Genomic DNA, 12854 nt, shown 5'->3' with positions numbered 1-12854 from the left:
GAAGTGAGATTGAAATGTTTTTGGTAAAGGACGCAACAAGTGTGCTCGCAGCGCTGCACCTGCAGGTTTGATGACAGGCTAACAATAACCCGGAGTCACTAAACTTTCCTCACTGACTCTGTTGGGCCACTTGTACACGTTACGCCTGAATATAGTCAACGCACTTGCTGTGTGTACGTTAATTGGCCTCGTTGCTGTGTATGTGAATGCTATTATTGTCAAAACGTGGTCAACTTTAACACCAAAATAAGTTCAAAATTCATGTGGTGACGTAACATTTTTCTCGGTTGTCAACAACTAACTTTAGTTATTTAAATTTTTTTTTTAAATCACCAATATCACGTAAAAGTTGAGTTAAATCAAAATTGCAATAATACATAATCACAGCGATATGTCAACAACAACAACATCCCAAATAGGCTTCTAATTATCATCATCATCATCATCATCATCTGTTTGTCAAATTGTGTAAGGATTTTGCATGGAGGTAGCAAAGTGTTTTGTATTTTTTTACAACACATTCAAATTGTTGGCATTATTTCAAGAGTATAAGTGCATATTAGCGGCCCTACCATTGTTAATTCGTTTTTGAGAAACCCCACATTGTGCTAGATGAGCACATTGGTTTATATATTGAGGAACATGTCATTTCACTGACCTATGATAATGTGGCCGTACAATTCATTTTCATCTCTTCCCATATCTCCTGTTCTTAATGGCATCCTCACATTTACAGTAGGGCTGCAACCAGCAGGTATTTTCATAATTGGTAAATCACTTTTTACACAAACCCATGAATTGATCCTCACAAATCAGAAGCTTAATAAAGAGAGTTGGGCATTTTTACTTGACAAATAATTGAAATGGTTAATTGATAATCGTACATACATTTTTCTGTTGATCGACATATTGAGTTATTGTTGGAGCTTTACTCGTATATATTTGAAGTATATAATATATATATATATATATATTAGTATATATGCCTCGTATTTATTTACCACACATGTCCTGAATGCACACATGCAAAATACGACTTTTTTTTGTAAATGTGCATTCAGACCATTATCATTTCAACATTTATCAATTTGTTCACCATTCATCCTCGTTGTTCTGTCGAGCGGCTCTGTTCACTTTTTGGTCTGACAACACATATATATGTATTTGGCTCTTCGTTTTCATTGTCCAGGTGGATCTATTGTCTGTCTCTTGTTTGTACTTCCCCCACTTCTCCTCTGTTGTTTGTACCTTTTCACTTTTACTTCCTTGTTTTTTTTCATGTCATGTTTTCTTCCCTTTTTTTATTTTCCCCACACATCACCGATTGACCACAAGTGAATAACTCAACTATGTAAATCCTCATTGGGACCTCTTTATGTCTTGGCTATAAGTAGTTCATACATTTACTTATGTCTTTGTAAGCCGTAATGCTTTACCGTTGGTATATGGGCTGTTCCCTGTCTAATTAATTTGTGAAGTCATTCTTGATGGATTCGTCCAGATAATGTTTACGAGAGTAAATCTTTGAGAAGATGATGCTGTTGTGCGCTTCTTTTTTCTTTTCTTTGCATATTCAGCAACATATCCTGATGTCAATTCTATTTGATTCATGATCGTCATCTAAACACTCGTAGTGGGATTGAGCCATTACATTTAAAGAGCATGTCTGGAGTGGATTCAGGCTTAGTGCTGTAGTCAGCATGTATTTAGTATTTTTTCCTCTAGTGTTTCATGAATTTGCAGCTCACTCTGGTCATAACACTGGAATACAATGAAAAGTTTGACAAAAAGTCCACTGTAAAGTGTTCAGTTGCCACACTATGAAATCCCTCTTGATTCATCTGTCCAGCCGCTCAGCACTAGAGAACAAAGGATTGTCTACCAGCGGAGACACACACACACACACATACACACACACACTCTTCATCTCACAGACACTAAATCATCGCAGCACCACCCTCTACTCACCACGTCTATGCTAATGTATTGACTTTTAAGAAGGCATGAATAGTTTAGATCCAGCATAGATCAAACTGGCATGAGCAGGATACTTAGATTGTGCCTTTGATAAAGTCGCCTGATCTGCCCTCTGAATTCCTGGTCCTCACATCTCACAGTTTATTCACCGTCATCTGGTGTGAACAGTGGTAAGGGAAAACTATATCTGGACTACCAGCGGTCTTGTAAAGTCAAGTATTGAATCACATATATTGAACTTAACGTCTTATAAGAGTAAATATGGCCCCACAGCCTGTGTTTTTGTGTATTTTTCTCTTCAGTTTAATTCCAGGCCTAGATGCAGAACGGCTAGCCAAGTGCAGCTGCCCGCTTTGCAGACTGTAAGTTATCGTTCCCCGAGCCGGTGAGGCTGACTGCTTTCAGTGTCATTTCATGATTACCGGTACGTCTAATCTCCGGGTTGCATGTTCCATCTGCAAGAATATCCCCAAGAATCCGCAGCAAGCCTGGAGCCGAAATGTGCCTATTGTCTAGCTGATGCAGGATTGTTAATCCTCAGGTAGTCCTCTCAATTACCTTTAAAAATAAAAATCGATAGTCCTTAGACGTGCCATCGCTGTCAATGCGTTGGATGCTGTCGGGTTTGTCACCTTCTCTCTCGCCCCCCCCAGCTCATCAGCTATCCTGTCACATTCCCACCGTGGAGAGGCGATTGGGCCTCCTGTCACTTGGTAAATGCATTTCTGCCGGCCACAGCCGAAGTAGGGCAATCTACTGGCGCTGAGGCAATGTATTACAAGGCAGATGATTGTGTTCAAGTGTACAGCACATTGCTGGGAAAGTGATAGATGTGTGATTGCAGTCTGAGTAATGAACCCGCTGCCTAACATCGGTAGACTGTATTGTCTGTTAGGAATGTACGCTGGAGAGCCTCACTGTAATTTAGTTTACTACCCTGGACAGGTGCCAGTGTGAATAATAAAAACATGACACACTGCACTTTCAAAGGGATTTTGGGACTTAGGGGGAAAATAAGTGAAGTCGTTTGCTTAAATACAAACGGCTAAAGTAAAATGTTTCAGTGTCTTGTTCAGGATGGCAAGAGACGACACTAACTTGGCTCTGTGTAGGACCAGCGCGAGGGTCGTAGGATGATTTTAGGGGTGCGAAGGTTCACAGAGTGCTGCAGGGATGGTGTATTTTTGTAGTCCAACCCGCAAGTTAGCGTCACGCTGGTTCCCTTCGTCTGAACTTCGAGATGAGGGAACCGGAAGTGCAAAAATGCTAACTGATCTCCGGGTTTGAGGACTCATTCTTGCAGCACTCTATAGGATGAGAAAGCAACTTTCACTGTGCATACGCGTTCTTCAGGTCTCTCTTCACCCGTCTGCTAATATTGAATCAAGTTCGTCGACTGGAAAAGGGATTTCTGCATCGCTGCTGGCTTCTTTGGGCCCTGGCCTCTGCTGTGCAAAGGGCTTGTTTGAAGGCAATTTATATGTGCAAGGCTTGATTTAAATAATATATAACAAATAAATACATAGATATCTGTGCAGCTTTAAAACCAAATAGTTCCCAAATCCAGCTGTTTCCCAGTGTATTGGGAATGTGTCGATATGATTTTTAAAGATCTGTTGATGAATAGTTATATGAAATTAATTCATCTTTACTGTATTTCTGTTGTCAGCCTATCTTTCAAAAATTGTCCCCACTATCAATAGAACATACACTAAACAAATAATTCCAACCGCTTCTGAAACGACAACCTCAATAGAAACAAATGAGAAACAGTTCATCGGTTTGTTACAATACGAACACATTCTAGCATTTAACAGGATTATCTGCTGATAACAAGTAGGCACAAACTAACCAAATGTAAGCGTGAACCTGTGATTCCTCATTGATTTCACATAATACAGTCACTTCAGTGATGAAAAGAAATTGTGACAATTTATTTATTTATGGTCAATGCTTTACGGGTTGAAGAGAGTGCAGGATGGATATTTGAACGTTTTCTACGCTCTATATAAATAGCCTAATATGGAAGTAGATGGGTTATGTCTGAGTGTGCCAGCTGGAGATAGAGCTGGACCATTAGTGTCACACCGTGCGGCTCAGCATTGTTCCTCTCAGCGAACTGAAACAGGCGAAAGCCAACCTGTTGCAGAAAGCTGCTGTGCAGATGGGACTGTGAGGAGGACAAGGTGGGTTCTTCTTTCTTGCAGACGTTTGGGATTGAATCCGGCCTGGTGCCCCGTTGTGCTTTACTGATACTACGTTTACCTCTTTTTACTCAATTTTTTAAATGTTCTTTCTGTCCTCCCCTCTTAATAACCCTCCACCTCCCACTGTACTTCTTTTATTTCCTTCCCTTCTCACTCCGTGGTGTTTTTGGCAGTCATGTGACTTTTTGTCTGAACACAATTGCCGGTGTTCCCCATTGGTCGGTTTTCTTTGAAAGAGCGTTGGTTTCCCGGGTGACGGGGAATGGCGGCACCACTTCACTTTTCAGCTGCCCCCCCCCCCCCTGCATTGCTCTGAGCCGGTCTCTCTCTCTCTCTCACAGGCTGTGGTGGATCAGGTAGCCCGTGAGCACGACGCACACAGACAGTGATTCGGTTGTGTAGCTCTTCCTCCTCCCCTTCTTCTTCTTCTTCTTCTTCTTCTTCTTCTTCTTCTTCTTTCTCATCGGCCGAGCGGTCACAGAGGCCATTATTCTGCAGGAGGTGAGTGAAACAAATGGCCTTGTTTATTCTGAGTTAAGAGGGTTTTTTTCCCACTGACTTTACACTTTTTTTGTTTCCTTTCTAGTTGTGGCTGGACTCGTTTTCAATCCTGTCAAAGTCACACAAAGTAAAGGACATACGAGTCATTGATTAAACGATGACTTATTGATTTTAGATATAAGTCGGTCTTATCAGTTGTATAAAATGCATGCTTAGCATTGTGACCATATGTCATAAGATTAAGCGATGATGAATCTCTCAGAATAATTTTTCAGCACCTGTATGATCGTGTACTGTGATACCTAAGAACCGTGTGTGCAGATGCTATACATTTGTTATGGCGTGGCACCCCAGTTGGCTTGGCACGGCTCTTTAAGTGTCCAACAGGAGAGAGCGTGACTAAAACCTTGTGTAGATAACTCGGTCTCAAGACGGGCCAAAGCTATTCCTCCTCTGTAGCGAGAGCTGCACAGTAGGCCTGCTTCCTGTTTTATGTCCCATGAAAGATTCAACAGCTGTGTTGCGCTCTCGGTGTGGAACGTGTCCGGGAATCGGGGCCACTTTGTGAGGATTTTCTCGGCACGGTTGCCGTCCTGAAGTGGCCGGTGCCCTCTCTGCACCCCTTTTGTCGGGCTCCACCAACCAGGTGGTCGCCGCTGTGTTGGGTTACCGTGGCAACACAGAAAGCGAGCTCCCCTGCCCCTCCCTCAGGTGCACTTTATCTGATGACCTGAAGGATCCTTTGCGCATACACACTCGCACTCCCACACACACACAGTAGCATCTGCTGTAGCTGACACTTGACCCCTCACACAGGCAAGGCACACATGAAAGGAGAGTTGTGATGGATTTTAGGAGGATTAATGTAATCATACATGTAGGTTAGGTTCACTGATTCTTGCTGCTTTTCTAACTACTGAATGTAAAACGCTGCTTAAGCGGTCCCCTCTGCATACTTTCCTTCCCCTAGTCAGCCTCCCCTCAGGCTATACTCTTGTCTCTTTGTAAACAATGAAGTCTGGCTGTTAACCTTAGACCACCTCATGCAGGTAAAAAGTCTGGAGCCTCATCCAAGCCCTTGTTTTGTGTATGGTCATGCATCACAGGCCGTTAAAATGGCTTATTAACGTATGTTAATAGAGACGTACCAGTTGCTCGTCTGTAATGAATGCTCCAAGACTCGTGGAGCGAGCAGGGAGCAGCGCTGGAGCGCGTGTCATTGATCCGCAGCCTGGAATCACGCAGCTGATGCAACCGGGAGGAAACTGGCGCTGAGGCCTTGTTGTTGTCTCTGACAGGCTGCCATGATGTCACCACTGCTGACCCGACAGTCCTAGCATTCCTGCTGATAGGGTTTTACGCAGACGTGCAGGGGAGTATGTGGGAGATATATGTGGGCGAGATGCACAGACTTACACACATATGGCCTTTGTCTAAGCGCTGATTAGTAATCTGGCATGACCACCGACACACACGCACACACACGTAATTAATTCAGTCTCATGCACATGCACGCACTCAGACCCTCGACCACCCCGATAAAGATGGCGATGGCAGTCTCACCGGCCTCGTTAAAATTCAACAGGTCTTCAAGTGTCTGGTACTTGAAGTCCTGGTGAATCCTTTTTTGCATATATCCTCTGCTTCCAACTAAAATCTCTGTTGTTAGAATGGTGCGATTAGAGAACTTTATTATGCACTGGTGTCATCATGTCTTTATGTGTGCGCATGCATGCTCACATTTATCTGTGTGTGTGTGTGTGTGTGTGTGCACTTATAGGTCATTATTGTAGCTACAAAAGACTTTCCTGCTATACACAGCTACAGCTTTCCTTTGATCCAGCAAAGCCACTGAAGGAAAGAGATGACAGCCTCGGTGCAGTGAAAGCTTTTAAATGCTGTTTTTCCTGCAGGTGTTTGGATAGCCCTTTCCCCCAGACACCGAGAGTGGAAGAGAGCAGTATCGTAAACAATGTTGGACAGAAAAGCGAGGGTGACATCTTGGACAAATGGAAAAGCATTTAGACTCGACAGACAGATGTAAGAAAAACGTTGTCCGACAAACAAACTCCAGGCGCAGGCATGCAGACGGGCAGACTGGGCGTCAGTAGTGCGTCCAGGGGCCTCTACCTCGCTCTGTGTGGGGCTTACCAAAGCTTTTGTTCACCTCCGACCCCTGACCTGCTCCGACGTGATAGCTCCCCTGTCACCAACTTAGCATTTCCTGTGCATCCCCTCTCCACTGGCTTTTGTTTTTTCACCGAGATCATCATTAAATCTTCAGCTCCAACCCCCACGCAGGCCAATATCTCCTCCTGCCTGCTCTTTGTTTCCTTGCTCCCTCTCAGTGAGGAATCCTCAGCTTAGCCCAGGACCCGATGCGTGTACGGAGGCCACCGGCAGTAACGTCTTGTTGACTTTGACGACCCTTTTGTTCCCCGGCTGGCGTGTATTTCTTGCATTTCTTAAAGACAAAGAGACGAACGAAAAGGCCGATCGTCGACATCCCGTCCGGCTTTGCGCACGAGTGAAAAGTCGAAGGCCCTGCGACGGTTACAGCGTTCTCCGAGTACCATCAGGCTGTAACCAATCTCCATTAATTGATAGGAACAGCACAGAGCTGCGCAGTGTGACACTAATGGTACAGTTTTATCTCAAAAGACATAGATTGACGATACATCGACTGAAATAGGATGAAGACAAACGGGTTTCGAGGGAATTAAGGAAGGAGATGAGGCACTACTCCCAACAGGCCCATTTGAAAGCATTGAAGGACAATGTTGCAGCTTTTTATTTAGGTCCAAATTGAATTCCTCCCTTTACATATAGCCCCTCAAAAGATGCATGTCAGAGGTAGACATGCTTTTTGAATGGTGGTAACTTAGCCCGGAGCCAGTCTGGACCGGTTCAGAATAAAAAGAGGTGCGGCCAAAGTCCGAACAACTTGGAAGCTGCTAAAAGCCAATAGAGCGTGCTTTGTGAGTGCGATCTGAAGAGTGTTAGAAAAAAGAAAGAAGGTATTTTCTTTATTTTTTTTTTTCCTGTGTTTGGAGGAATGCAACGTTAGTTTACCTGCAGCACATATGTTGATCCAAGTGACCCTCTCCCACTGTCTTTTTCACTTTGTACTCCCCTGTCTTCTCTTTGTCCTCAGGTTCACCGTGACAGCTGTCACGGTGTATATTTTCAATACAGCTGTTGTTATTCGTAAGATGATATAGTGACATGCATTTGCTTCCAAAACATGAATCATCTTCTGAGCCAGGTTTTCTGGGATGAAAACAAAAGTCTTTGTCTGTTCTTGGCGTGAGTTGTGCGCTATATTTCCGTCTCAACAGTGCAATTACCTTCGCTGGTGAAAGCCGTCCCGCTTGCCATAATAATACACAAGACTATAGCTTCAGTACTGGGCCCAACAGCGCTGTCCTGACCATAATGAGACGGCAACGCTATACTTAGGCATGTTTGTCCAAAACAGAGCTACTTTACTAGCTCGCGTTGCTCACGATGAGTATGAAAAACGATGCCAACAAAAGTTCAGGATTTCTTGCAACTTGTTTGGGCTTTCTGAAAATAGAGCTAGCGTTGTCTGCTCTCATTCCACACTCGCGGTCCAGGCTTTAGTCTTGACCGACCTGTGGTCCACCTGTTGAAGGCTGTTTTTAGGGAAAGGCTGAATAAATCGAGAGAGAAGAAGAAGGGGTGGGGGTTTCAACAAGCAGAACGGGAAGGGGTTGAGCGGTGGCAGCAACGTAATGCTATTCATTCTTGGTGAACAATGGCCAACAAAGACACTATCAGCATGTATTCCCCTCACTCTGTGCCCCTCCACAGAACCTATTGAACTGCTGCCAGACCCAACCAGTCTGTTTCTCAGCCCGAGAGCCATCTTCCTGTCTCGTCTGAGTTGAGTTACGGCGGGCGCCCCACTCGTTGGACAAATTTATACCTACCATCACTTGTCGAGGTATTAACTCATCAGGTGGAGATTGAAAGCTAGTTGAATAGCTAGTCGGAGTTTGGAGTCGGGTGCGTTTTCAGCCTTTTTACGCAACAGAGACAAAATGGTAAACGAGTACAAAGTTGGGGAGGATTTCTTCTTAAAGGGCCTGGTTTTAAACGCTTTTTAGACCCTGCCTTTGTTTTCTTTAGCTTTCTTTGCTGAATGCAGAGGGAGGGGTTGGAGGAGGAGGAAAGGGGGAGTTGCAAGAATGTTTGAGTCACAGAAAAAGAGGGATGATATGTGGGGCTTGACAGGGGAGGGTGGGACGAGGGAGGCACAGCGGTGGGAGGTGCCCTGAGGAATGCCTGGAAGGTGTCGGGAGAAGTCTCGAAAGTGCTTTTGGGCCGATAATCCTCCACATCACAATACCCTCACCCCACCACTCTGATTTCAGCCCTGTTGTCTCTCCATCGTCACACTCTCAAACGGATGAGGAGGACTTGTGAGAACCAGAACCTGATGAGGGCCTGGTGGTGATGGGTAACGGTCAGTCAGGAGCCATAAAGTGTACTTACTTCTCTGCTGCTTTTAAAATGTCGCTCCTCCATGGCACCTCCAGCCTGTTCTCACTCTCGCGTACCTAAGCAAGGCCTCAGGAGGCTTTCCCCCCCCCCCCCCCACCCCCACCAGTGTGGTTCAAGGGATTTATCAAACAACACAGCTTAGATGTGCCGAAAGCTTTTGCTTTATAGGCAGAACAGTGAAACGGCTCTCATGGATGCGAGCGGACTCCGAGCGGGCCTCTGTGACTCGTGCTGGCTAAAAGCTGTTTTAATTCACCAAATGAATGCAATTAATCCAAGATGTCTATTTTTTGGAGCGTCTGCTTTATACGATGTGCTCACATGGTTATTAGGCGCGGTGACTGCGTGTCCTCCTTAGTCTGATCAGAATACAATCTGACGTCAGACGAAGGCAAAGTAAACACGGGGATGAAGTAGATGTTGTGATTGTCGATGGCCTGCTGCTGCTCAGTAGGAAGTAGAATGTTCTTTTGAAACTGGAATCAGGATTTCTGTTGACTCTGTGCGACTGTCTTTTGAACTGCCACTGAATTCTAACACGTGCATTTGTTTTAGTATTTATTGTCCAATGTCCTCAGCACACTCAAGGAAAATAAGCAAACAAGTTAAAGTACCAGTTAGATGGTCAAAGATGCTCCGACATGAGTAGCCATGGATAGAAAAAGAGGAGTCGGCTCATGCTGAGAGGCTCCGACACATTCTGCCTCACCTATTGGTCACGCATGCCTTAGCTCTGTTTGTGTGTGTGTGTGGGAGCTGTGGAGATGCAAGGTTCAGGATAGTGGAATTGTTTTATGATCTAATGTTGAGTGCTAATAATTGACTAAGCTTTTGTTTTGTACATGTGTTGCTCTCTGGACCGGGCTTGTCAGATTCAGCTTGCTTCATTCTCTGATGTGTGCAACTCAAACACAAACTCCCCAATTGCACCTGGTCTGCCGGACAATGACCTCATTCCAGGAAAAGGAAGCAAATCACCTGACAGACTCATTTGTGTAATCAGCTGTTCATGTGACTGGAGGGCGGATGTCTGATGCCTCAGGCTGCAGATCGTACAAACAGTAGACTCGTATGTAAATGCACACGCATGCAAAGAGTTCAAGTTTATTCCGCTCTTATCGCAATCTCACAAGCAGCCCCTGTGTGTCGTTGGAGAATGGAGAATGCAAAGTGAATGAATTGATACAGAGCGAGGACGACAAAGTCGAAAACGAGCTTTCAACTACCTGAGAAAGGGGGAGGTACCTGATCCGTCAGCGCGGCCAGAAAGGGTGGGGAGAACAAGAGTGAGAGAGGAGTGACTGGTGTTTCTGTGTGGGTGAGAGACAGAGAGGAGGAGGAGGAGGGGTGTAGACTCTGAGAGAGAGCGAGAGAGAGACAGACAGAGAGAGATCCCAGTCTCTCAGATCTGGGCTGTGGTGAGGACACCCAGGAGAAGTGCATTCCTGAGGCAGCCAGTGAGGAGAAGGCGGAGAAGTCGCGACATCCTTTATATCTCTGTGTGACCACGTCAGACTGCCTCTGACCTCAGGACTCTGGACTCGCACACTCCTCTCTCTCTCTCTCTCTCTCTCTCTCTCACACACACACACACACACCCTCACCCTCATTCACTCGCTGCTGCCTCGCACACCAGCCGCACAACCGGCTCTGCTGCTCTTGTCAGAAGTAAAGGATTTAACGCCCCCCCCCCTCTCCCGTGTGAGGAAAAAGCGACGGAGAGAGTAAAATACAGACGGAGGAATTAAAGACACAGAAGAGAAGGACACAATCCTCTCACTCGGTGAGTGTACGAGCTTTTCTTCGGGAGGTTGTTTGAATGCGTCTTTGCCCGTTTGAATGTCAGCGTCGGGAAGTTTCTCTGAAGTCGGCCCATCTGTCTTTGGCTTCGCTGTGTGTTCCAGCATGCGTGTTAAGAGAGCTATTAGAAGTGTGAGCTTGTGTGTGTGTGTGTGTGTGTGTACCTGTGTGTACCAGCCTACCTGTTGACACCAGACCCACCACCCAAGTATTCCTGCTTGAAGAAAAAAACAAAAACGACCCAAACCTGTTTGGGTGAAACTCCACTCTTTGGGCACTTGTGTTTTTTTTCACTTTTTGGGTGAGTTTGTGTTTGGAGTACTCCCAGTGTTGAGTCAGAGAGCCGGGCCCCTGCCTGCATGTTTTTTTGTGTGTTGGGACAAGTGCAGGGCACGAGCATGTTCCTGCCTCATTTAACGGTTAACGTTCTACACATCTCAAATGCCAACACTAATGCACAAAACCACTCCAAGCCGATTTCAACATTGACTCATCGTTACGCATGGCCGGCATCTTATTCAACATTTGCCAGCACGGTATGCGTCAGACAGTAGAACTTGGAGCTCATTAGCGATCTGTGTTTGTGGTCCAATCTGAGCCGCCGATTGGAAACCCCTCACCCCACCGGTGAGGTGGTTCTTTTTGTGGGAGTTACACGGTCATACCTCGTGTGTTATCTCCGTTTGTGTGTTTCGCACAATAAACTTGGTTCCAGAGAGATAACGTCATCGTAGTAAATGGTTAAGAGAGGAAAGAACCAAATGGAAAACTTTGAATGCAGCATAATATCACAGCTTTCACTTGGCTCCCATTCATTTATTTCAATTATAGCAATCCCATTCAGTTGTTATCTCTTTTTTTCCCCCCATATATATATATATATAATGTACCTTGCTCCTTGTTTGCTCATTTAACTGTGTCAGGTGCTGCACACCACACGCTCCCTGCGAAACCAGTCGTCCTAAGTATCGTGCATTTGTTTCCTTGAACCAGTAAACTCTGGAAAGTTGAGCGCGATGGAAAGCAGAGAAGTGCTGATGTAACGTGTTGCTATATGTCCCCTGTCTTTGAAGCACAAAAGATGTTATTCCTAAAGCAACTATCCGATGGCACACGATACTGGTTTGCCAGCCATCTGAACGAGTTATAAAACTTTCAGCTTTTCTTTCAAGCCTTGTTTAGTCAGCACTTATTTTCCCTTTGTGTCCCCCTCGCTGCCGAGATATTTCTCATTTTCTATCACTTGAATGAGCCTGTTCAGCACGGAGAGAGCCGAGTGTCCTCTGAGAGTCGTCGCGCCTTGTTCTCCGCAATGTTATTTTTACTGCTCTTTCACTGCTCGAATACACAGATGGACTCTCCTCTTTTTCTAGAGTAGTCTGTCTGTCTGTCTGTCTGTCTGTCTGTCTGTCTGTCACTCAGCTCGCATGGCAAAGAAAGCCAAGTCCACCCATGCACACCGAGAGAGATCCCTTGGGAATATTTCGGGAAGAGACTTAATTTCTCACCGTCCTTATCAAGAGTGTTTGCCCAACTCCCACAGATGCACTCGGGGGCCGAGAAGTAATTGGAACCGCTGTGTGACAGCAATAATATGTTTGCATGTTTTTGGTTTCGTGAAGGCTGGTTGGAACCACTATCTTTCTCACGCGTTGCTCCGTCTACAACTCGTGCTTTCCGTGCGTCCTTCCTCCTGCCTGTGCAATGTGACAGAAGGTAGTGCTGTGCTCTGCTCATGTCGGATCCATTAGGGATGAAAGCACACTGCAGTGATAAGATTGATCCCAGTCCTCCTCGCATCACATTCACATCCTCGCACCCCGGCTCCCTTCATCTTCCCTC

General features: G+C 45.4%; 1 protein-coding gene across 2 annotated transcripts in view; it reads left to right on the top strand.

The window, feature by feature from the left end:
• The window catches only part of rassf7a (Ras association domain family member 7a), a 30261-nt gene that overhangs the window by 91 nt on the left and 17316 nt on the right, over positions 1 to 12854 (top strand). The window contains exon 1 of one of the 2 annotated variants that reach the window (XM_079278628.1): positions 10585 to 10995. The exons of the other annotated variant lie outside the window; for it this stretch is intronic. The gene's annotated coding sequence lies outside the window, so the exon portion shown is untranslated. Of the gene's footprint in view, positions 1 to 10584; positions 10996 to 12854 lie in introns of those variants that run through there. 2 annotated transcript variants of the gene reach the window in all.

The sequence above is a fragment of the Melanostigma gelatinosum genome, assembly GCF_949748355.1.
Source record: "Melanostigma gelatinosum genome assembly, chromosome: 1".
Lineage (NCBI taxonomy): Eukaryota > Metazoa > Chordata > Actinopteri > Perciformes > Zoarcidae > Melanostigma > Melanostigma gelatinosum.
This window is presented reverse-complemented; position numbering and strand designations above follow the sequence as displayed.